We start from the raw sequence: 26,434 nt of genomic DNA, 5'->3' as shown, positions 1-26,434 counted from the left end.
ACGAATATCTGGATCCTTTCATGAGCACATGCTTCTGCATACTTGAACTCTTTGTTTTCCACAGTCCAGAAAATCCTGTGTCTGTTTACCTCAGGGCCCTGGCTCATTTTGGTCACAACTTTCACAGAGAGCAGCAGCCATAATGACGGGTTGCACTGCTACTGAGGGCAGCTGCTTTGGGGTCATTTACTGAGCAATATGCAATGTTGTGGAATGAACTCCTGCGAGGAACCACACAAACAACCTCTACACTCCCCAAAAAGCTGAATTAACACAGACTGCAGATCCAGAGCTGCAGTTACAGAAACAAACGGAGGAAGAACACACAAACCAAAGATTAAGTTTATGAATTTATGCTAGTCATTAACAAAACATTACACAGTGTGGTTATGCATTGTCCTTATCTCTTCAAACACTTGGAGACCTTTAACCCGGAAAAGGCAGGGACAAAAGAAGCTGTGGTAATTCAAATTCAGTTCAATTCAAATTCCATTCAAAAGACTTTATTTTCATTGCACAGTCGTACTTCGTACACTAGCACAACGAAATTGTGGCACAGTTCTCCTCCTCGATGCCAAACATACAATTAACAAGACACAAACCACTACAGAAATTGAGATAAAAATAAGGGGATTCCAGGACTAAAGGCATTTAATGAAGTGGATGTACTATACAAAAAAGAATAATTGTACCGATAATGTACCGATACAGTGCAAAAGTGCAAACTGTACAGAATATATTGTGTTTTATTGCACCGAAAATCCCCCGAAAGTGTTTATTGCACAGAAAGGTCAAGGATTGAAAGTCCCATAGTGTTAGTGCAGCTGGAATGACACATGAATTGAGTCAGATATTTACATTTGCATTGATCATTGCAATCTCCTTGTTGTAAAAACTGTCTCTCGGTCTATTTGTCCGTGATCTCAGAACCCTGAGCCTTCTGCCTGAGGGCAGCGGCTCAAACAGCCGGTGTCCCGGATGTGTGCTGTAAAGGATGCATGCTGAATAAATTCTTCTAGAAATGCTTAGATTGAAAATTTTAATGTTCAAAAACCAGAGAAACAAGAACATCTGTGTGATAACTAATGAGAGTTGTCTATTTGCATTGGGGAAAGAAGAAGGAGACTCTGGCTTGAAGCTCGATAGAAACAATGTGAACTTCGCACCGCTGTCGATAGAAACCTCATTTCCTCCAGTTGATAATATCTCTGTCCCAGTGTGCACTGAGTGTAAGACACTGCTCCATGTTTGTGCCTCACATAGCAACTGTGACAGATGCTATGTGCCATAAAAAAAGCGCACACACACACACACACACACACCTGTTGCATTGTGTGCAAGCAAAGAGTCTGCCATAAGGCTTCAATCTTGTAGTGATAAAATGCACTTCCACAGTAAGCGGTGTAATGACAGGCCCGATGGTCGTTTACAACCATTTTTAACTTTCCCTTTCACTGCTGCTGCCGCTGGACAGAGGTGCATCCAGCAAGATCTTCCCTGCCTCAGATAACACACCGCCTGAGGTTTAAGGGCAGTAAAATCTTGAGGAAGAGCAGGGAGGTAAAACAAAGAACATTGTGGTGGTGATGGTGGTGGTGGGGTTTTGTGTCCTCTTGCTTCAATGAGAACCAGCTGGTCTGAGAGAGGAGGCTCCTGATGTTTACTGGCTGTTTACACTGGGGGGAATCATTTACTCCACATACATACTAAGTACCATGTGTACATATAAAACCTGGGAATGAGCATTCACAGCACTGATGTTCATTCTTAAACACATTACCATAAATGTCATTAGAAATGGCAGATGAGGCAGGGATGAATATTTCATATTCACATTCACGCATATGTTTTAAGCTCAAAAGCACAGGGATGTTCAGCCAAGGTAAAAGCACTTATTTGATAGTCCAGGGTAACGCAAAACAGTCCAATTTATGTTTGAAAGGAGACAATAAGGGAGCTGCTATCACACCTACAGCAGATCTCAAGGGAACTACTCATCAATGGACCAGCTGAAGGTGTTTCTCCTTTCTCTAAATTAATTTATGGTCCCTTTTAAAAGTAACCGTGCAAAGAAAAAAAACTAGATTATATAAAGGTCAATACAATTGGTTGATATAAAAAGAAAAGAAACTGTTTGTTTGATGATATGCACTAATGTTAATTTAATTACATTTCTTTGTCATATGGGTTTGATAACATCTAAGGAATCATTGCCAATTTTTTTAATTTTTTTATCTATTTATCTGTTATGTTTCAAGAAACGAAGGAATGCCCAGACTTTTGTTGTGATATACTGAATGTGACCAGAAAACAAGTGCAATTCCAACTATCCTGCTCCACTTTTTATCCATGTATGAGTACAAGAAGGGAGGAACTGAAATGGTAAAGAAAATATCCTTAAATCGCTGATCAAGGTCAGACGGATTTCAGCCCTTTAACAGCTGTTTTTAACCTACAAGACCTCTCATTTACCTCCTGTCAAAGCTCCATGCCCCTGATAACGCTTTTCATGCTTCAACTCTGAAGTTGCCATAGTGAGAATGTAGCAGCATCAGACCTGTGGTTTTCACTGCAGCGCTTAGCCAGGAGAACAGACAGGGTCAGGGATGTACGCTTCAATAGAGCCGAGACTCAGCGAGCGGGGATGAATAGCTGAAACTGCGCTGCATTGGCTGCCAGGTCTTTCACTATGGAAGTTTGGCAATTGAAGGAATCACATAGCAGCCTTGTAAACTGGCGTCACTGAATACTGGAACGACAGCCATACAAAAACCAACTAACGTCACTGGGCGCCTGCTGCTGAGACGCAGGAACTTAAATGCCCTCCTTTTCAAAGAGGAGCTGAATTGGGAGAGAGACTGCTCCCTCCTTAAGTGTGATTTGTAGACAGCTTCAGGAAAACGACAATGTGGCTGCACGTTGAAACCATGCTGGATGGATTTTCATTAAATCACAGGGGGAAAATGATACATTTCAGTAACGCTATTTTTTCTTAGTATTTTTAGATGTAGATGAGTCTTTAAACAGTGACTATCTCTCTTTAATATTTTAGCCATCATTTCTGTGATGGCCTTGCAGTGTGACATCCCGATTGTCAGGTACTGGCAAAACACTGAGTCACCATTTTGTTTAAACACAAAAATGCCCTAATTATTGGGAGTAAACATGGCCCAAGTCAATGCTTTATGTAAACTCTTTCTATTTACATTTCATTTATCATAGTGATACAACAAAGACAGATAATATGAAACATTTCATGCTGTAAATTAATCATAATAGAAATACAACAGCTACATATGGTGTGTCTCCCATATTGTTCCTACTTCTGCACATTCGATTTGAAATGTTTTTGACTGTGAAAGGTGGCTATTCGTCATGACGGAATTTGAGTTTTTCTCCATTCTAAATCTCGTTAAAGAGCAGGATATTGTAATTTCACATGAGCATGGAAAGGTCCTCATTTGAGACAGCGATTTACTCTGGCTGAATGCTGCCTGGGAATCATCTATCCCTTTCCTTTATGCTCAGTAATCACCTCACTGGTAATAAACCAATCTTATCTAAAGATTTTGTCAAACCTTCACCGAATTTCAAAGCCCTTTCACAGAGAGCAAATAGGCAGGGCTAGTTAGGAAGCAAATCACTCTAATTTTATGGCCGTCTTTGTGTTGGCAATCAATACGTTTGGACAAAAAAAAAGGTGACCTCTGTCAAACAAAAGAAAGAAACACATTTCTCAGCTCGTGCTGCACAGAGCCAGGGTTAAAGGTGATGTGGGTAAAGGTCAGCATGACCAGAGGAACTAGGCTTTAGGACAGCCTCAAGCATCTTTTCTTACTAAACCCTTTCATAAAGTTGATGCTCATGTTCTGAAATGCCAATTGATCATGTTATCAGGGAGTGTGGTGATGAATGGTTAATCTAAATAAGCAGTAGATTGTGTCTCTAAGGTCATTGGTGCAAAAGTTCCTGTATTTCTACGCTATATGACATCATTTTATGACTTCATAGGGAAATCATAATAGCATAATTCCTATCATGTGATTTTTTATCTAATTTTTATACACATTAGCACACACAGATTTTCTCAGGAATCCTTATGGTACAAGCATTGATTTCCATTCAAGGTAGACAGCCTAACCGAAACCTTTTCCCTAACCAATACTTATTCATACCTAGGCCCTAACCTCAACATAACTACAGTTAACCTCCATCCTCTAACCTTAAGTAGGACATCAGCAAGTTTTGATTCAATGAGACCAGGCTTTGGACCCCATGAGGTCTAGTGGCTCTGACAGTGTCACTATTTACGCTGAACAATATTCTAAAGAGGGAACAAAATCAAGAACACGCACACACACACACACACACACACAAAAGTTCCCTGCTTGCACCAGCATATTATTATTATTACTTATAAATAAATCGCACAGTGTTATTTTCTGTCAGTAATTTGGACAAATTCTGTACCATTCAGAACTGGCTTGGTGGAAGGCTAAATACATAATCATGCAGTAGCTTACTAACACACAGTCTTTCCATAAACAGATGACTGATGTATGTACAGCAATGCACCAGGAAGATTAGATTATGTTGTCCTTTCCAGTCTCCCCTCCTCTTCCCCCCAGTACTGTCTACTGGTATTGAATTAGCTGTGTTCACCAGGAGGAGCTGCTGAAACCTAACAATATTAACAGCATGCCCTCTCAGAGCTGATTTAAGCTTTAAATTGTAATTGCCTATAATAAATACAGGAAGTGCAAGTAAGAGCACAGTGTACTCAAAAGCTGGCCGTTACTGCACAAGTGTTTCATATTTCCTCCACAAACTGAAGCAGTATCATACCACCACAAGTGAAGCCATCAGTCCCACTGCATGACACAACAGCAGTGCAAAGAGAGGGTTATTGATCGAAACGTATGTGGAATTTAGATTTAAAGGTTTCCACCATGGGGCAAATCCAGTATTCGAAAACCATTGACTGAATTAGTTGAAGTCATTTCCTTGACATGTACTATTTGCACTTGAAAACAACTGCATCCTCAAAAAAGAGAAATGTTGTCAATCTGTCCCTGAAGTCATTCTTATAGAGTGATGTATGGTGGGTTGCTGTCTTGCGGAAATAAGAAAACAGAAAGTGGAGGCAGCAGTGGTCACATGGTGAGAGAGGGAGCGCTCTGAAAACTGAAGGATCTGCTTTTATAACCAGAAACACTGGCCAGGTGCTCCCAGTTAGAATTATCCCCTTTGCTCCCTCCAGCCAAGGTCCTGAAAGACAAGCAAAGTAGAACAAGTACAAAGGATGACACTATGGGGCCGTCAGAGACATTAATGTCTACTTCTTCCCCGGAGTCCTTGTGCTTTATTGTTTGCAGTTCCAGGACCGTAGCTGCGGCCGGATCGTGGAGCATGATGGTGGATCGTAGTCTGTGATCATGGACCATAGATCATGATGGTGGATCTAGAATCAGATCATTGATCGTGCTTGTGTTGACAGCTGATCGTGGATAGTGGTGCTGGATCCTGATCGTGGTGGCAGCTGATCATGGATTAGGCATATTAGCATTACAACCACAATGCTAATATGCCTGCTCACATATTTTAGTGTAGTTTTTCCTCACTCTTGTTGAGGGTTGAGGACAGAGTATGTCGCACCTTGTTAAGGCCTATGAGACAAATTGTGATTTGTGAATATGGGCTATACAAATAAAATTTGATTGATTTATTGAATGAGAGGGAGCTAAGAGATCTGAAACCAGTTATGGTTAAATGAAAAACAAATATCTCATATAATTTGGTAGAAAGAGACCTTAACCAACAATTGCTTCAAAGGCAAATCTCTCTTCTTTAACAAACACGACCCTGGCTACTAAAAGGATTTGATTAAAACTTGTGTTGAAATCAATCAATAGCCCATTTAAAGCTATAATCCTTTACATTTTCATGAAATCAAGCATAATTTCTGAAAAGGCCATTCAATGTATTTATATCATGTAATTGTTCATTGTAGACATATAGAGGGGCGCATCCTGCAAAAGAAACACATATACACAAACCATAACTCCAATGTCTGTAACCCTTCACATAAATATGAAGTTATGATGATACGAAATACGATACATGGAATCTTTGGTTTCTTTTTGTCCGATTTTTTTTATAATTTGGAAACAAACTTGAGAAGAAAAACAGGGTGGAAAGAATGCACTGCAGTGAGAGAGACCATTGTTTCCAGCTGCTGTAGTCAGCAACATCCCCATTTCAGGTTTCATAACTAGACCTGCTCCATCCTGTGACTGTGGAGTGCTGGGGCCCCGTCCACCACCACCACCAATAAGAAAACCATAATTATCCCTCAGTGGTATGGCAACCAGCTTACAACCAGCACTGCCGTTCAAAGAGAAACCTTAACATCTGCAACCACCACAGTAGAGAGCTGTTTGCACAGATGAACAGAACCTTAGGTTATCACGCAAAATTGCTGTGACAAAAACAGGTGGGAGCTTCAAATCAGCTTGATGACAGTGATTTTCCGGGAAGACAAATAAAGCCCCTGCTGCTGACGTGACCATCTGCCTCATGTTCTCTACAATCCAGTCCTAGCTAGTGTTGTTTTAACTGTGGTCAATTACATGCACATATTATTGCATTGGTTAACTTGAAGTGTGGCATGTTGTTAATAAGGATACAATTCCTCCAGAGGTCAGTTTGTGGAACATACTGCAGTGCAAGTACATAGGTTTACAGACAGCATACAATGGTCTTATCAAAGAGGTCATCTGGTGCTAAAGAGACAGGGATTAACTATTCCCAACATGCAGTTGTCAGGCATTAAAGGAAAAATATTCCATGATGTAGTCCTCATTTAATACAATCCCTGTTATTTTTGGGAGGCACATACACTCACATACCCTCACATTCACTCACATACACTCACATACGCGCACACACACACACACACACACACACACACACACACACAGTGAATGGGCAACACTCCAAAGGCTGCAGCTAGAGGAAAATCCGTGTGTTACTGTAAAGGTTTGACCTGCACACCAATTCTTCTTCTTCTTGTGTGTGTGTGTGTGTACATGTGCATCACCACCACACCCTCTTCAATCCACTATGGTGCCCAACATGCATCCTGCAGCGTAGTCACTCAAACATGTAACCCTTTAAAGGTAGCGCAAATGATGTCTCCCCTGTTCCTGTTTTTCTCTGGGGAAATAAAGGCCTGAAGGAAACCTGGTTTGCTCATAATAAACATCAGGAAGTTGACTATATGCATATTTTAAAATACTTCCATTGCACTGGACCTAAAATACGTACATTCACATTGCATGTACACAATCCACTATGTCTGTGAATCTATTTTAGATCAACAAATTTAGCACATGAATATTTGTACAGAGGGTGAGGTCTTCCAGGTTCCACATTAAAAGCAAATTAAGGTCAAAGTGGCCTTGACAGCTGTGATTTGCACTATACCGTTCACAATTGAATTACGTAATATCAATTACACAATCTCTCTATATGGACTCTGCCTGCAGTGCCAAGACTTGCTTGAAATTAAATTGATTTAGAGTTAAATGTGAAATAATCACTCTCTCATTAAAACATTCGACAGTTTTGATGACTGTACCTTTCCTAGGATTCATTTAACATTGTGGTGTTAGTAATATGTTGTGCTGGCTCTATGAAGAAATCAATGTAATTACCAGTATTTCAACATTTCTGTCACTGGGGAAAAAATTCTGTTTCAAAAGCAATAAGTAAAATTTTGTTCAAAGGTTTAAATATACATAGACAAGAGTCATGAATACATCACCCTGACTGTAATTATAAATACAATAAATATTTGGCCAAAGATTTGTTTCTAAATAACCTGTAATATTCAGATAAATACTCAACAGCCTGACCCATTTTGGGGGCTGTTGCAATACCAATACTAAGGAGTAAAAAATATGATATGTCTAAACTGTATGTATAAATAGAATGTTGTGTAGCTGAGGCTTGATATTTTACACTTCTCAGTGCAAGTCTGCAAACATAAATGCTGATATCAATGTGTATGTGAAAGGCTCATCTGCTGATTTTCATCTATCGACCAATAAATCAGTCAGATGTTAAATATTCTATGGTATTCTTGCATTGCTCTTCATTTTCATTATATCCTCTAATGGTCAAAAGATTTTTATAACAATAATATGGTATGTTCTTGTGTTTTGCTGTTTGCTAATAGGTCCACTGCAGTTGTGTGTAGGAGGATAAAAAACATTTATTTACTGGTTTATGTCTTGCACTATTCCTTCCACTGCAGATAAGGTTCTGTTGTTCTGATATTATATTATACTATGTGTAAATATTGTATGAGTTCTCTGCCTGACGGTGGGTAATTTAAAGTCAGGTAAAATAAGGTATTTAAAGTCAGGCGACGATGCACAGACCTAAAGAAGTAGTTTAGCACCAGTGAAGATGTTCTCTGTAAACAGTATGAGACAGATTCCTACAGTGTTTATTGGAACACAGATCAGCAACTCTCATACCAACCAATTTAATGTTCACAGTGTGACATTGAACTAAAGCTTTTAGATTGAGGGGATTAAAATTCCCAGGGTGAGTCCATGTGCAGTGACTTCATCCTCTGCGATATTTAATTCTTGTGTTCAGATAAATCAAACAATGTGGCTGTGATAGGATTCCAGCTCATTGATGCACACCATGCTCTCCTCTCTACTTCTTCAAGGTCTCCAACAGAACCACTGCAAATGGACAAAGTCAAACAACTCTCACATTACGCGTTACATTTCCATTTGAAAAGGATATAGAAGCAGATTTTCGGAGATTGGAAGGTGAGAGTAAGGGCTGTGGTGTAAAAGGAAATTTTAAAACTGTGACCTATATCCAATTTCATTTCTAATTGATAACAAACCTGCTTCATTTTAATTAGAGACATCAGCTGCAACAAAACAAGTGTTTCTACTTTCTCCCAACGAACCTGAAGCCCCAAATAATGCCACATTGTGTTTGCTTTCTCCATCAACCGATGAAAACACAGCGTTCAACCTGATGCAGAGCAGCAGAAAACCAGCAGTGAAATATAGAGCGAGTAAGAGACAGTGACAAATGATTGACAGCAAAGCAGAGAAACGTTTGTGTAAAGGAAAAATAAATAACTACAAATATTAAACTAATCCAGAGGAGATAAACAGGAGAGTGTCTTGATCTCAATTTTTCTGCAAGCGTATTGGGTAGGTGGGCTCTTGGTAGATTCTAGCCATTTACAATGTATCCTAAAAGTTTCTTAAGTGTCAGTGAGGAAAGTGAAACTAAAAGCATATATTACAAAAAGTCACTATACATAAAACCAAGAACTATTTCGACATAGTCTACAGTGACCTTCAAATACAAGAGTATCCACACTGTCACTTATGTCAAAGACAGAAGAAGATTACTTCTGCATTAGAAGTGTTCTGCAGATGAGGTTGTGAAAAATACTTACAAAGCAGAAATAGACAGACTTAGCTTGTGACAACAAACATCTGTAGTCTATTTCTGCCAAAAAAAAGTACCCACTGAAAGAACCTTCCTGCCCTATGTTATGTTTTATTTTCATACAATGACTGAGTCACTCTGCATTTAGGTAGTATGTCCAAAATAATTCTGGTTGAATTAATGTTATAATCAACAATAAATGGTGATTCTTCAGTGTAAAATGATGCATACTGTTGAATATACTTTTGAAAACAGTACCAATAGCTTGTATTCAGTGGCAGTTAATCAACTTTTTCATTGACTCCTGACTTGAATAAACTTGTTCCCTGATTATATGTCCACCAGCAGACCAACTGAACATGCTCCGAATTGTTTTTCAATAAATTAAATTCTATTTCCTACATGCTGCTGCAGACATTTGCAAAACTCAATGATTAATAATTTAGTGTATTTTGATATATGTAAGTTTACCACAGTAGCATCCTGTCATACAAAAATACCTTCCTAACTATGGGAAATATGCAATAATTTCTGTGGACTGTGCAATATTATGGACTGCGTATTAATCATGTGAGCTACACACATTCATACTCTTAATTTTTTATGTCTGCGTGTATGGTTCAATGTGTATTAAATGTGTATTAAATATGATTTATCTTGTCTTTTTTATATATTTAAATATTTTCCTATGCAACATATGGAGTGGCAATATACACTTTGTTGTATCACCACACAATGGAAATAAAGGCTTTCTCTTCTAGATATTCTGACAAAATGCTTTTCTCACTGTGGTTGTTCACACACTGCATGTGGGTGTGAGGCCAGGAAGGATGCACAAGCATGTTGTGCAGAGGAGGGTGGGATCTGCAGGAAGTGTAGTATGAACTAGAAGTACTATGGAGTAGTATGAACCTTGACATTAAAAAGATATCTGATTCTTGCACGCTAGTATGCTTCTTATGGCTGCATTTATGTCTTTGCTCAAGTTTTACATATATACTACATACATATATGTAATTGAAACATATTAATTAATTGATTATATGATACTGTCAGCCATGGTTTTTCAATAATTAAAAATTCTTACAGTTACTCATACGTGAGAACACACTCAAAGTCAATAAAAATGGTTTCCATTATTTCTTTATCTTGGACTCTACATGACATGTGTGCACACAGGGAGGAGTCAGCTTGGCTGCCAGAACTACAACTGCTCCCTGGCTTAGGCTCAAAAATAGAGGACCAATGAGTGTTATCAAAAGATACTGCATATAAAAACCCTTACACATTTACACACACCATCCCACCAGAGCTGAACACGTGGCTCCGGGACAAGTGTTCATGGCAGCCAACAGTGCTTTTACAAGAGGGGTGAGGTGGGCTGATGTGACAGGAAGGGTGTTGGGCAACAGTCTCCATCCCAAAAAGAACCACTGATAAGCTGCCCTTGAGCCAAGCAATTAGACCCTGAGTGGCCCAGCAGAGTGTCTCAGGCGCCAGCAGGATAACACTTTGATTTGTGGTTCACTGGCGGCTCAGTAATTAGCAGTGTTGCATCGTAGCGGTTGCACGGGTTTCCTCTCACACCAAAAGACCTGCACAATAGGCATTAGGGGTTTAGGAATAGTCCTGCCACTACCCTTGATCAAGTCATGAACCTCATGGAGCTGAGCCACTGACTCAGATCTACTCTCGTGGCATATTGATACGTTGGCGTGAGTCCGCAAAACGTCTAGACAACTTAAAGTGATCACGGTGGTGGATCATGATGGTGGTGGTGGATCCTGACCATGGATGGTGGAGAAGGATTGTGAGGGTGGTGGCAGCGGATCATGGACTGTGATTACAACAAGACTGTCATTGCTGCTACCATCATTTCTATCAGACTTTTTCTTATGTATAAATACTTTAAACATTGACACACCTTTCCATTATGTTGAAAACTCATTTAAGTTATTTTAATTAATGTTGTAAATACTGTTTTTTTTATTATGTGTTCAGCTAGAAACTGTATTTATTGCACTTCTGTCCGCCCTGTTAATCAGGGTTTTTTGGTAGTTTTTCTCTTGCTCTTGTTGAGGGTTAAGCACCTTGTTAAGCCCTATGATACAAATTGTGATTTGTGAATATGGGCAAAACAAATACAATTTGTTTGATTGATTGATTATTCAGAGGATCAGTGATCATAAAAACTTTATTTCAACAAATTATCTTGATGCAGTTTTATTGGAAAAATGTGTCTGCTCAAAAGAGTTGTAATCGTGATTTTTGCTTAAACAGCGTAAAGCCAACTGGATATATACACATCACAAACTCTCATCCATAGAGATCATGAACTACCACTCTTTGTTCCCTCTCTAATTTCAGACACTATTTTTATATTCCTTGTGAATTTGGTGTCATGAACTATGTTTATTTTCATGTCTTACTTACTCACTCAAATGTGTTTAATGGGAGTTGTTGCTTTGGATTTTGGATGTAATGTTTTTTATTGTGATTTATTTAACGATCCATCCTATTTACTTTTTTTATATTTACTCATATTGCTTTTGAGATAATACAGGTGTTTTATAATGTAGCATATTATGCAGATATATATATTCCAATAAAGCCCTGCGACAAATAGTTAGTCACTGTGCACCCTTCCTTTTTGTTCATAATGATGTTTATTCTATGTGTAGGCTTATACCTGTAAAATGCAATATCCAAATGTATTAAATGTTCTTTGATGAGCAAGTGTGGACAGTGGGCACTGGGCAGGTGTTTCCTCTTCATAAGTAAAACATTATAAACTGTTTGAGTGTCACCTAAGCCAACTTTTTAATACTCAGCTGCCTCAGCACATGGTAGATAGTTACTCACTAGTGTATATATATGTGTGGACGTGCATGAAGAGATGTGCCACAAAAACACATGTGTAGCAGGGAACAGAAATGCTGACTGTATTGTGCTAAGAGCACTGTATGGCAGGGAACACTCTGCTAAGCCTTCAATTACAGCTGTGCAGCAGCCGAGAGGTCAGACGACGGGAGTGACGCAGGAGGAGCACAGAGGGATCTCATTACCTCAGATTCCTCCCTGGAGCTATGGCTGGCTGGAGGAAGGGAGCCTGAGGAATTGACTAATAGCATCCTTGTCTCTCCACTGGATGTCTTTGTTAGCACTCTGACAATATTGGCCCCTGAACAACACCGTTCTGACATCCAACCTGAAGACTTAGTCAAGCCTCCACATCCTGATGGTCTTTACATTGGCTCTGCATTCTCCAGCGGCACATTACTCTTTCTGACTCTCAAAAGAAGCCTTGTCTGTGGCAGCTGACAGTATGGGCCAAGGCTAGAGTTACACATTTTGCAAAAGCCATCCCTTATGTTTTGCCAAGGAATGTGCATGAAAGCATCACTGCTGTATAGCCACACTGTCAGGAGCACCCTTCCTGGGGTTTCTGCAGCTGAGTGGGAAGAGGAGATTGGGTGAGAGCAAAGTTACTCCCACTGAGCATCTGTCTGCCTGGAACTGGCTTGAGATGACTGGAGTTTCGCTGCAGCCCCTTCCAAATATGAGTCACAGTCTCACTCCATGCTGTATAGACAAAGTGTGGAGAACTCATCCTATGTGAGTGTATTACCCCAAAAGCTTATATTTCAAATGGAGGCAAGGATAGATCTTGTTCAAAACGAGCTAACTTATGATACGATTTCAAAAGCAGCTTGTGGAAAGAGGTAATACACATTAGAAAAACACTGATTCAAACAAAACCTTGGACTGAATATCAAACTCTAGTGATTTAGATGCACAGGCAAAGGGTAAGCGCTGTGATACTGTGTTTTTGTTCTAATGGATGAATCCAATCCCATGCACATACAAAAATGAAAAAGCTTATATAAATAAGTTCCTAGAACAGGTGGGCATTTTCCGCAAATACTACTAGGGATGTGAGCTTTGGTCTTAGCATGACGTTTTTTTTGAGTAAAATTTAAATTACATATACATACATTTATTTGATTTAGTTTATAATGTTCATGTATAAAAATGTTTATACTGCTGTTCTTTTCAACAAAGTACAACAGCCACCAATAGAAACTCAAAGAAAAGGGTATTCAGTAACTGTGAGCCTTTGGTCAGAGATCACTATTATTTTTACTACAGATCCTATGGGTCACAGAGGAGCTGGTGCCCATCCCAGCTGACATTGTGCGAGAGGCAGGGTACACCCTGGACAAGTCGCCAGCATATCGCAAGGCTGACGTGCAGAGACTAACATTCACTCTCACATTCACACCTTCAGACAATTTAGAGTGTCTAATTTACCTAACCCCAATCCATCTGTTTTTGGACCTTCTTGCTGTGAGGCACCCTGACATCACTGTCTAGCTGCTTTTTGCAGTAAGAGCTTGGAGAAGCATCGTTTGGTGTCCTGCGCAATCAGCTTGGAATTCACTGAAACCATTCAAAGCCATGTTCATAATCATGACTGCGCACCTTGTGTTGAGAAAAGGGAAACCTCTCACACACGCACTCTTGCTTCATCCAGGCTTCATCTGAAAGAGGAACAGAGCAAGCTTTTTTTCGATACACTGTCAGCTGTTAGCAATCATTGCTTTTAACTAATTTACATTTGTTACACCGTGCAGCATAGCTGATGCTAATTACAGTCCACTGCCAAACGTTCTGGATTGCATCATCACCTTAAAAACTTGTAATGAAGACTTGCATATCTAAGCAGCCCCTGAAAACGTGTTGCCACCAGCCGTCTCTGGTAAATGTGTGCTTTACTGACAGTAGATTGCACCACTCTTGAGCCCTGACGTTTTAGAAAATTGGAAATTAACCAGCAGCAGAACGACAAACACATTCTTCCACTAATCCTACACATTTTTATCCCTCCCACTCTTTTTGCACTTTTCACCTTTCCTCTCTCGGTTTCGCTCTTCATTTCCTTAAATCTCAATGCGTCTCTGCAGAACATCAAAACAAAGAACAGGTTTCCAAGGTACGATAGCTCATTTGAGTGAAGGCCAACCGCACCCTGTGACATACAGTCGACCGCACACCATCTCACTTCCTTGGCAACAGTGACTCATTTCCCTAACAACGGTGCAAGGACAGTTTTGTAAAAAAGGGAACCTGCCGCCGCTGCACACAGATGGAAGCTGTTATGAGCACAACCACTGATTTAAGGTATGCCAGGACAAAATGTGAGCTACAGTGTACAACCAAACTATTTACAGTATATGTTCTTAGCCAAAGACCAAGAGGAAGCCAATTCATCTGGGAAATATGACAAATTAAACTATTAAAGTTTCATAATTATAAAAGGTTTATCTTTAATAACCAGCAGGTAAAACGTCAATATGTCTGTCAAGACAGCATCCTTTATTTCAGATTTTGTCTGTTTGCCTTTATTGTTGTCAGGTTTCATCCTCTTGGTCATGGATGATACCAGTCTTGCACAAATCTGTGGAGAGATTTTCTGCTAGTCTTCACAAATGATTATTTTAGCTGCTCTGTGCTGGAGGGGGTTTCACATCTCTCCCTTTCACTTTAAAATACTGTGAAGGAGTTCTATTTGATTCACTGTCCAGAAACATTCTTGGCCAGTTCATTTTTACTCTTATCTCCTTTATAAATGCTCTTGTGGTTTTTGCAATGTGTTTTGGATCATTGGCATGTTGAAAATTCCTTTTCTGCCAAACCTCTTGAGACTGGGTGTCATTTATAATTTCAGTATTTAGGTATAAAAACATATAATATAAAACAAAAATCTATAAATGTCCTCTCCCCCTACAACTTTTGCACTTATCCAGTCCCATATCAGCACACTTCCACCTTCATGTTTCGTGGTCAGCACTATGCTTGCTCAGGAAATTCCTCATCACGTGGAGCCATGCTGCATGTGTCACAGCCCAAGCCAAAACTGAAGATGCCAACAGGTTATTTTTTAACCTTGTTCATGCTATTACCCTCAGCTGACTTTTGCTGCAGTGGTCACAGATTTTCTCACTTGATGCATTAGATTTTCAGGCCTGTATGTTCAATGTAGTCTAACTGGTGACAGGTTATGCTTTTTCAGTTTTCCTCTTTCCTTTAGTGTGTTATAGATTATTTGTGTATATGTAAAACATCTGTAAAGTTAAAAAGCCTTAAGTCAGCAGTAAAGAAAGCCCCCACAGAAAAAACTGCTCCTGAAACACCTCGTCAGTAGTCCGCCCAATACTCGTGAAATTTGGATAATACACACCTGGCAGCTAGTTTGGCGTGCTCCCTAACAAAACCAGGTAAACTGAGTAGAGGTCAACGTTTCCTACACACCACAGGGGGTTAACGAATCACAAAAGAGTGGGCCAGCTGATCGATAGAGCCGACTGGGCTTCATTGTGATGAGGGCTTTAAAAGACGGGTTAAAACCAAGTAGAACCAAGAGATTACAGTTATGTTGTATACTTTGGTGAGGATAGATAAGTAGAGGTAGGAAGGAATCATTTATCATTCATCGATGGGCACATTTTGGGTCACGTTTCTGCCATCACAATTGAAAATAAAAGTAATTAAAAGAAGTTAATAAACTGTAAAAGGGAAATCCTTGTCTCATAAACTACAAAATTAGAGGGATGTACAAATCATAAAATCTAAAAACTATAACTAAATAATCCCTGTGTAAACTAGGGGACAGGATAGTATCACAGGGCAGGATAGCTAACCATAACTTCATTAATGGAGTTGCTTTCTTTTGACTCTATGCGACATCTGAGCCTTGAGCTTTGGGACGCTCCACTGGATCACTGCACCCCAAACAGTGACAGCAGCTGCCCGTGTGACACTCTAACAAAGATGTAATGAGTGCGTATTGTGTGACACTGCATATCATCCTTAAATGTTTATTGCCACTGTGTCTTCAATTTTCAATCTTAGAAGCATTCGAACATATATAAGGATTTTTAAACTTAAAGGTACAGTGCGTAGAATTTAGTGATATCTAGTGTTGAAATTGTATGTTGCAGCTGGACACCCTTCATCTCACCCTCCCCTTCCAAACATGAAAAAGAAACTGTGGCAGCCTTCAGTTGTCGTAAACACTCAATAGTTGTTAGTTGTGCAGTCTGGACTAATGTAAATACATCATGAGGATTATTCTACATTAAATTTCTGGATATAGTTCCCTTTCACCTTAATCTTACACACTGGACCTTTAATTCATTACACAACATTTTTTGAGGAATGTGAGAAATTTCATCACATATTGAAAAATGTCAAAGAGATTTTCTATGATCTTCAGGTGATTTTTGACTTTTTTTCTTATCTGTGCGCTGTATTGCTAATTTTTGATTCATCAGGTATAAACCCAATGATATTTTAGTTTGAGTTCCAAATGATATATGAAGAAAAAAAGAGGGCCATTTAAGAACCTTGAACCAAAGAATATTTGGGGGTTTTTCACTGATTTTAATTGACAATTGACTCAACATCAGAATGTTAAATGAGTATTTAGCAACAATAATAGCTAATCATTTCAGCGTTGTATGCAATATGTGATAGAGTGCATGGGTCTGTTGGACTTGTGCACCTCAGCCACCAGCCAGCCTCGATTCCCCTGCATCTCTCTCATTGTCTCCACTCATAGGTCATCTCCGAGCTCTTCTTCTCAAATAGAGAGCAAATCCTGGCTAATCACTCATTAACCAGGCGAGCACAATGAATGGCTTGTTGAACCAGCAAAGCTTCCCGGGGGCATGCAAACACTACACATTTCTGAAAGAGAGAATGCACATACTCACACAACACAAAACAACATCGACCAAGAGCAATCTCTGCCAAATAAATAATCACAAACGTCACATTGATTGAGCTCCACATGAGAAACTAATGATTTACAGGAAATTTTGATTTAATAAGGCAAAAAGAAATATTAGCAAACATTTTTGCATGTTTAAACTGACTAACATCCCGTAAAAATGTTGAAAATGATAGATACTTTGTGCCTGGCAGCTGTTTACCTGCAGCATTGCAAAGTCCTCTTCTCATCTAGTGTCCTCCGTTAATAATGTCTTTCAAAGGTAAGCTGTTTTTCAGCTCTAAAGTGAGTTCTGCAAACTCTGCGTCTCAATGGCACTTTTCCAGATGGGGTGCTCTCATAAGCATTACATAATGTCCTTGAACCACAAATAACACTGAATTTATAAAGGGGAAAAGAGCGAGAAAGACAGAGACAGAGAGAGAAAGAGAGAGAGGGCAAGACACCCACACATCATCATTATCCATGCTCAAAAAGAGCAGGAGGCATGCAGCGGCTCATGTTGCTGCAGGGTATTTCAACATTAGATCGAGAAGTTGGACACACATTTCATGTGGCTCAAAGCATTTTTACCATCAACACATTATATCACGCTAATGCATTATAGGCATTATACAATGTATAGGATTCTGAATGTCTAATTGATTGTATCTTTTGGGTTATAAATAAAGGATATGTTTTTGAGTGTGTGCCAACTTTGAAGCACACTTTATCTCTGCACTGCTGAAGGCAGATTCATTGTAATTAGTATTTTCACAAAAGGGACCGTGGGCGGAGAAGGTGCCCAGGAAATGGAGCAATTTAACAGACAACAGGGTGAAGAGGCATTTCTCTAATGGCACTCCAAAACATCCCATCTCATCTCGGCGGCACAGATCTTCTCCAAACAGCACAAGTGAGGGCCTTTGTGGCTCCTGAAGAGTTTTCCTGAGTATACATACATTAACGCTTTCGAACAACTGTGACTGAAAATTAGAAACTACATGATTTCAATAGAACAGGCAATAAACAATACATTAGTTTGTATACTAACAACCTATACAAATGTGCTGCCATCATTTAAAGCATTAATGGCAAATTTTAAAAAAAACTTTCCACCTTTCAATCACTGCAGATTAAACATACAGTATGTTTCCCATTAATTATCTTGAGTGTGGAGGGCTCACGATAAATATACCAAAATATGTTTATACGGCTCATAATAACATAAGAGATCTTTAAATTGGTTAAAGATTACAGCTGCTTTGGCGCATTGTGTAGCTGTGTGTCGCACTATTTGCATGTGCTCTCTCATGAGATCATCCATAAAGTTGTTATGGTGCGAGCAGATAATCAGACCTCATAGTTTGAGCTGCAGCTGTGTGCATACACACAAGTGGCAAGCAATACAGTTCTCTGTCTCTCATGCAAAAACTTGTCCTTACTGAATTAATTCCATGAGAAACGCTAGATAAACAGTAATGTATTGTATACGTTTATTTCCACGGAAGTAGTTAACTGAAAAATGAAAATCACTCATCTGCTCACCACTATGCTATTGGAGTAGTGGGTGAAGGCTAAAACATATGTCCAATTGAGACCATAGACTGTATATAAAGATGGACGTAGTGTCCGTGACGTCACCCGTTGGTTTCTGTAGAGTGAAAATGAGGCTCGTAGTGGGCGTTTCACCCGGCGCCATCTTGCCGGGGCCTGACTCCTCCTAGTTCCGGGCTAACCCATAAATGGGCAAAAAGGCGGCGCGCGAGTGGACGCTAGGCGGGCCGAGTGAAGACTGACAACCGAGCCACGCCCACAGAGCTTATCGTTTCCTGGTTAGCTCAGGCTAAGGAGCTAGGCTAAATGCTACCCGCGACTGCTAAACGGCTAGCGCTGCGGTGTTGTTGCTCCGCGATGGTCGCGGTCGTAACATCGAACCGAACAGAGGTAAGTTACCTTGAAACTTTACAACAACAAAACCTATTGATTTATTTATTATTATAATCATACTACATATACTTACAAGCCTCAAGTGGTTTTTGATGTTATTGAGGTAATTTACTGTTTATTTAACACATCTAATGAAGTTTGAAGCAAGTTAACTAGCTTTAGTAAAGAGTTGTGTTTTGTCATTTGATTGTAATTTTAATAAGTTAATATTAATAAGCTGCATGTGATACAGACTTGTATAACCGCCATTACTATTACAACCTCTTTTTTAGCCTGTTATGGATTCACAGTGAATTAGACTCAGTGCAGATGTGTAATTATATAACAGTTTAGATGTGATTATAATCTCCACACACCACTGTTGTAAACAGTGCTCATATTTATTATATATGTATCTGTTTTAACACTGTGAGAAGTTGAGGGACTTGAAGTGGACTGTTATCAACAGCACTGTGAGAGATTATCACCTTGAATATTACAGATGTGGTAGAAAGACATTTTATATATTTATACAATGTTTATTTCTTTTAGTACATCAGTTTGGCTGAAATCTGTGGTGCTTCCACCTGCTGAACACAGAATAAACTGTAAGTACCCGTCTTGGCTGCTTAACACAGCTGATATTACATGTGTCAAAATTATTGTAATTATTGTATTGTACAGTATCTGTAAATAATCATGTTTCTCCTCTGTTCCTTAATATCTACAGATGTGACAATGATTTTAGCATAAAACATCCTTTAACGTGACTTTTTTCATTTCATGAAGCACTGCAACACCTGATGTCCTCAGAATCCACTGTGGCAGCAGCAACAAGGTGGAGATCGGCAGCTTCAGGCTGGTCAACATGATAATAATATTGAGTCAATTTCTATATCCATTATGGTTGGTAAAATTAACACTATCACAACAATGTTCATCTTTTACTTTCTGATTTAATAAACCTTAGATAAAAAGTGTTGTCTTTTCTTTTTTGACATAAGAGACAGAACACGGTCAGCACAGCTGTGTCCCTCAGGTTCCTCCGTCCCTAATAAAATGACAGGAAACATAAAAGTATGGCATTATTGCAGAGATACGTGTTACTTTCAAACAAAGTCTGTGTCCTTATATTCTGTGGATATTTAAGTATGTATCTGAATATGGTTTGGGATTAAACAGTGTACTACAATGAATGTGCAGTATGGAGTTATTTCACATTAAAAGTATTGCATATATAATGTAATGCATCATGTGCAATAATGTGCTTTAATTGTTAGTAAGTTATGAAAACAGGTCTATACCTGGTAGGTAAACTGTTCATTCATAAATAAAGTTCAGCTCAATAAGTTTCACACTGCAGCAGCTGCACTAACGTTATTTCTGAACCAATAATCTAATAAAACATTATTACTGAAGTTACTCACAGTAACGTAGTCAAGCCAAATGGGTTGGCGAGCTGAACAACTTTACATAACGTTAGATATCTAACTTGATGATATTCACTAAACACACAGTCGCCTTCAGTTTAAAAGATGTATCACCATGAACTCTAACGCTCCTCTCTCCGCTGTGTGGACGCTTCATGTCGGGTTAATAACTCCCATCCCTCCCGTTAGCATCGCCGTTACTGCTGGTATCTTGCCTGGAGGTTAGCGGAGCTAAGCTAACCAGCCAGGTAACAATGATACCTGCTCATCACTACTGACACGTAAATCAAAGACAGTACTTTACTCACCACAGACACTGCAGCACAGACGTCTTCCACTTCTCCGTCAGGACATCAGCCGAACAACAGACGATGATGTTCACATGTGAGTGAAAACTCCTCCACAGACTCGTGCTCGGTGACGGGGATTAGCCTGTTAGCTCAGGTGAAGCCGAGCAGACCGCAGGCTAACAGCCAGAGTGACGAGCTAACGGTGACGTCACGTGTCAATCAAGTGATAATTATTCATAATTTCAAACCTCTATATTATCGAAACGAGCGAGTTAGAAAAAAATTCACCCCCCCCAGAGTTGTCATGGAGGAAGAACTTACTGATTGAGACTAAAACCGTTTTTTGAACCAGGCTGTAAACACGTTTAATTCTGCTCTAAAGTCGGGCTTTTTAACATGGGAGTCAATGGGAATTGACTCCCTCTTGGAGCCAGCCTCAAGTGGCCACCCAGTGAACTGCAGTTATTTGCACTTCCGTATTGGCCTCAGCGCTCAGCCCGGGGTGTTGCCGCTTGATTGAGACTTAAGGACACTAACGGTCTCTGAAGAATTAAATGTAAAGTGTGTCACACTTTTGACGACTTGTCTATGCTGTATCTTAGTGACATTTGTCCTGAGAGGAGACACTGTTGTCATGTGAGCTAAACAAAGCACAGGATTTGCTGGATTAATGCCCCCACTTTAAGTGGAGGGCTGGAGGCTGCCACAGTTTGTGCCGTGCATTATAACAGACCCGACTAATCGATTACTAAATTAGTAACTTTTTTATAATTGATTAAATCAATTAGTTGTTGCAGCCCTATAACAGAGAGAGAAAAAGCCGTAGGTAAAGTACATATAATGCAATGAATAGATGACCAAAATGACAGGTCCCATTACCTTGAATAACATCAGGGATTCCTCTGGGTTTGAATATTGTTGGAAACATTTTATATATATGTATAAATATATAAAATATATAACATAGGTCTAGTTGTCTTTAGACATTTTAAAGAAAAATTGTTACATAGTATATCTTTAGCTAAACAAATTTCCACTGACCTGCTCGGTCATAAGAACAGCACTTCAACATGGCCCATTTGAAAAGCAGCTAAAAAAGTGACTGTGGACCAGGTCTACAAAAATTTCAATCATGTGAGTCTACATAAAGAAACAATGTATGTTCTTGTAAAATCCTGCTGAGCTCATCAGTGCTGTTCAGATCACACGTGCATTTCATTTCTTAAGGATATACCAGTTTTGTGACTCAGAGTGCAGAAGCCATTACTGTGATGTTTTGTGGTGGCAGGCATGTACATGTTGGGGTTATATGAAAGCAGAGTGGGATCCTCTAATCCCCTGTAAAAACAGTGTTTTCAAGAAGCCCTGGTGGTCTGACCTACAACGATGCAGTTTGTGTCAAGCCATGGATTTTGTTTTTGTCTTTTCCATCTGTTCCAATCATCTCTCCATCTATAGCTATCAAACAATAATAATTAATAAAAATAAATTATAGCCTTATTCTCCCCACCATGATGCACTGGCAGTTTGATAAAGTACAATTGTGAAAGTTGTCCAGGATGTGCAGAGGTGCATAAACAAATATAAATCAGCACTAATAAGCTGCTGACAGTAGACTGGGAGAAGGTCTGCAGGTCCCCATGTTACAGAGAGTAATGTTGCATCACTTTAATTGGAATCACTATACAATTAATAGAAGTTAAAAACAAAAATTCGGCCTGGTGCTCTACAGTTGTGACATTTTTTTTACTTCAAAAGTTGCTTTCAATTAGGTTCATCCATGTGTTCTTGCAAAAGTGATGTCACCCAAACCAGCATGTCCGCACTTGAAAAAAGAAAAACAGACACGAGGATAAGATCCACACAGAAATACCATCAACCTGTCAAGTCAGTGTGAGCCACTGAGTCACTGTGCTGCCCTCAGAGATACTCACTGCCTTTATGTGTCCTTTAACTAATTCGTGCTTTACAATAACCTTGTAACAGTTTTGTTTCGAAGCGTGTCTTCATGATTTTAAATGAAACCACAAGTTGAAACTTCCAGACACAGAGCTCAATATAAAACTACCTTGATTATAAACAAGTTATCTTCATTGAAATTGTTATAGGAGTTACAAGATCAACTCTACCACAGTGATGGCTATTTGCCATGGTAAAGGAGAATAATTAGCTTTAATTTTTGTTTTTAAGATTAAGGCTGACCCCAATATCGCAAAGCTTTCAAACTTCTTCTTTTGCCATGGTAATCCATGGCCCAACCAATTTTCCAATAATTCCTGTTTTACATTTGTAACATAATTATCATAAGCATTATCACAAAAATAATACCTTAACATTATTCATTTAACATCATGGTTATTATTAGTTATTCTCAGACAAGTACATTTAATATTTGAATTAACCATCTCATGTTTGTGGTTCTGACACTAAAGGATAAAGGGTTAAAGGCTGTGGAGGCTGTGAATATTTACCCCAAAAAGGTTCACACCGGATATGCCAAAGGAAACTGAGATATCACAAATTTACAAGTTTCAAAACATCTGCTTTGAAGTCACTGATGTTAGTAAGACCTACATGGTAACATAGCTATGGCTATGGTCATGGCTAATTGTGCTGCTATTGTAGGTGCATCGACCACTGGCCCTGGACTCTATGATGATAACCCTCATTACAAAAGAGAACAGAGGGTGAGTCGTAAAGGTTGCTATGGTGTAGCTTCATAACTTCAGCACAGCCCTGATTTAAATCTGTTGGTACAGATGTGGTTATAACTCCGGGAAAGCAGATCATTAGTCAGAAGTGTGCAGGTTTTCAAAATGAGATTGGCAGTGTCATTAAAACATGTAGCTAGAATAACAACAAGCAGTTAGCTCAAGTTTAAGTTTCAGATGTTATCAGCATGATTTTGCGCTGGCTTGTGTTTAAATTTCAAACAGTCAAGAGGTTAAAGTGAGAAAAAAAATGGGTTCAGCAGCATAGAGAAAGATAAAACCGTTACTCAAAGTTTCCACTGGGCAGTTAACAGTGAAGCGGCGTCTCCCGCAGATTGGATGACGTCAGTGACAGAGGTCTTTGAGCCTTTAGAGCACCTGGTCCTGATGGCATCCTGCTATTTTTGGTTATTTTTCTACGGTGGGGAAGTTTCCTTCAATTTCATGACACAATATGGAGGAAATCCTGGGAGTGAGAGATGGAGAGAGGCATCACCTATGCAAAGGTCACCTCTCCCCAACACTCCAGCCTCAAACACTCAAACCGGAAGGTACTGCGATGAAGTTAGGTCCACTATATTTAGATCAAACAAACGTAATCAGTATACAAAACCTCCCAGATGAGTTTGGTGGTTCCAATGAGCAAGGCAGTAAGTGGCCTGAATCACAGACCAATGATCTGATGACCCGTGTTTTTGCTCCGTCTTTTGATCCTTTCCCTTTTTAACACTGTGACTTGTCAAAAAGAGAAATTCAGTGGGTCAGAAATCATTTTGAGGTGATGTTTAAAGCTAAAAGTGGAGTGTAGTGTCTACAAAAAACAACTATTAATACTACAGAATCCCAAAAAATTACCATGTTCAGGTTGCATGGTTGATCTCTCTTCATTTGCATGAAAAAAAAGCAGCGTGTGAAAAGAAAGAGAGTGTTTACAGCATGCATCTCAAAGACTGTGGTGAAGAAGGATTAGTGCTGATCTCCAGCTCAAAGCACCGGAGTCAGAGTTAATGAGTCCGATTAGTCTCCAGAGTGTGTTCAGGGATTAGCGCACTGTCCACTAAGAGGACCCTTCTCATTTCCAGCCTGAGGAGGAGTGGCGGCAGCAGGGGTGAGGTAAAGAGCCAGCTCGAAAAGTGGATGAGGGAACGTGAGGATGAATGATTAGAGACAAAGGGAGAGAAAATGGGAGAGAGGGTAGAAGTGGGTGAAATCATCAGGGTTATGAGTGGCTAGATGCATTTGGAAACATCATAGGGTATAATGACAACAGAAAATGCCTATTATGTGAGCAATCAGCCACTCACTGTGTGTGTGTGTGTGTGTGTGTGTGTGTGTGCGTGTGTGTGTGTGAGATATTTCTCGACTGAGATGGGAAGGAAGTCTCCGACAGCAAAAGGTGAAGTAGGTTTTTCCTGACACACACCCCAAAACCAAGTCTCATTTTTCCAAAATGTCCTCACTCTGTAGGTTGTAGGCTCAAAGTGGTCCTCACAAAGATATCTGTACAAGTACACACAAACACACCTTCACAAAGCTTCATAAAAGACAAATGATGCAGCATCATTGTGCAGCACTACAGCACAAATAGGGTTCATGTGTTTGTATAGGTCTTTATGAAGATCTCTTATAGGAACAGAAATATTTGTATTGCCTTTAAATCAAGACGTTAGCTGTGGACTGAGAAAGATAATGAAAGCAGTACAAGAGTGTCTCACCGCAATAGATGGTGTCAGTCCTCACTCTGTAGAAAAACCTGCAAGATGTCACATTCATGTTTCCTGTGGAAGTTCTCCATATTTCCTGTCAAGGTCGACGTCATTGTCAAGCACAGACAGAGACGCTTGCGCACTAGTAGATGTGTTTTGGTAAGTTACACAAGACTGCAGCTTTCTCTTTAGCATCAGTGCTGATCCATAAGACAACAAACTATATCTGTAAAAGGAGTGAGACTGAAGAGAAAAGCAGCAGTTTGTCAGTAACCAAAGCCTGGTCAGATAAACAGTACAACTTAGGAAACAGACTGATTACAAAGATGAATAAATCCATATACATTAATCCACAAAAGACCAAATGATTAGATTTTCTCTTGTTCCAAATATATCTGTTTTGGATGGGACAAAACAGTGTAGGCAATTAATATCTCAAACTTACAGATGTTCCAATACAAGCATCAGAAATGCCTCCAAATTTCAACTGTAATTTTCTTTACCCAGAAATCACCTTGTCCTAAAACAGCAGTTGTGCTGTACTGCCACGAGCAAGTACTGTTTTTAAGAAGAAAGGCTTTCCACTAGTCCAGCATTAACCAGTGCTATAAAAGCCTCACAAGTAAAACCAAGTGAGCAAGACTTAGTTGGGACTAGTGTTGCCAATAGGCCATACAACAATGACAATCAATATAGGGTAAGTAGCATAAAGCTGTTTCAATGTGTTATACAAGTTATTGTTTTTTACATTTACAAGCATCAGATGATACACAAAGTTCAGGTAGGGGGAAGGGGAAAATGGTATTGGAACATCTGTACTAAAAATAAAAGTTAAAAAGAAACTGTTTTGGACAAATTCTCAGACAAAGCCCTGAATGTACAGACTTCACTTTGGAATCACTGCTTTGTGCTGCCTACATCGTCAGCTTAGGCTGCATGACGGAGGAAAAAAAGAGAAACCCAAAACAACTCCACCACTGGTTATTAAGAGACTGGTCACAAAAGAATGATGAGGATAGTCGACTCTGTCATCACTGCGAACAGCCCCAGAGCTATTCACGGCTTTTATGTTTGTGTGAGCATGCGTTTGTGTCCGTGCTGCCCA

General features: G+C 39.5%; 1 protein-coding gene and 1 long non-coding RNA gene across 7 annotated transcripts in view; one reads left to right on the top strand and one right to left on the bottom strand.

Moving 5' to 3' along the window:
- Nucleotides 1-26,434, bottom strand: part of adcy7 (adenylate cyclase 7) — a 61,225-nt gene that overhangs the window by 30,571 nt on the left and 4,220 nt on the right. For 2 of the 6 annotated variants that reach the window (XM_069512283.1, XM_069512529.1), the window contains exon 1: nucleotides 25,339-25,423. The exons of the other annotated variants lie outside the window; for them this stretch is intronic. The gene's annotated coding sequence lies outside the window, so the exon portion shown is untranslated. Of the gene's footprint in view, nucleotides 1-25,338; nucleotides 25,424-26,434 lie in introns of those variants that run through there. 6 annotated transcript variants of the gene reach the window in all.
- On the top strand, nucleotides 19,114-20,388 carry LOC138405324 (uncharacterized). Its single transcript, XR_011239048.1, has 3 exons — nucleotides 19,114-19,210; nucleotides 19,745-19,800; nucleotides 19,982-20,388. It is a non-coding gene; the product is annotated as an uncharacterized lncRNA (long non-coding RNA).

This window comes from Paralichthys olivaceus, chromosome 1, assembly GCF_024713975.1.
Source record: "Paralichthys olivaceus isolate ysfri-2021 chromosome 1, ASM2471397v2, whole genome shotgun sequence".
Taxonomy (NCBI): Eukaryota; Metazoa; Chordata; class Actinopteri; order Pleuronectiformes; family Paralichthyidae; genus Paralichthys; species Paralichthys olivaceus.
This window is presented reverse-complemented; position numbering and strand designations above follow the sequence as displayed.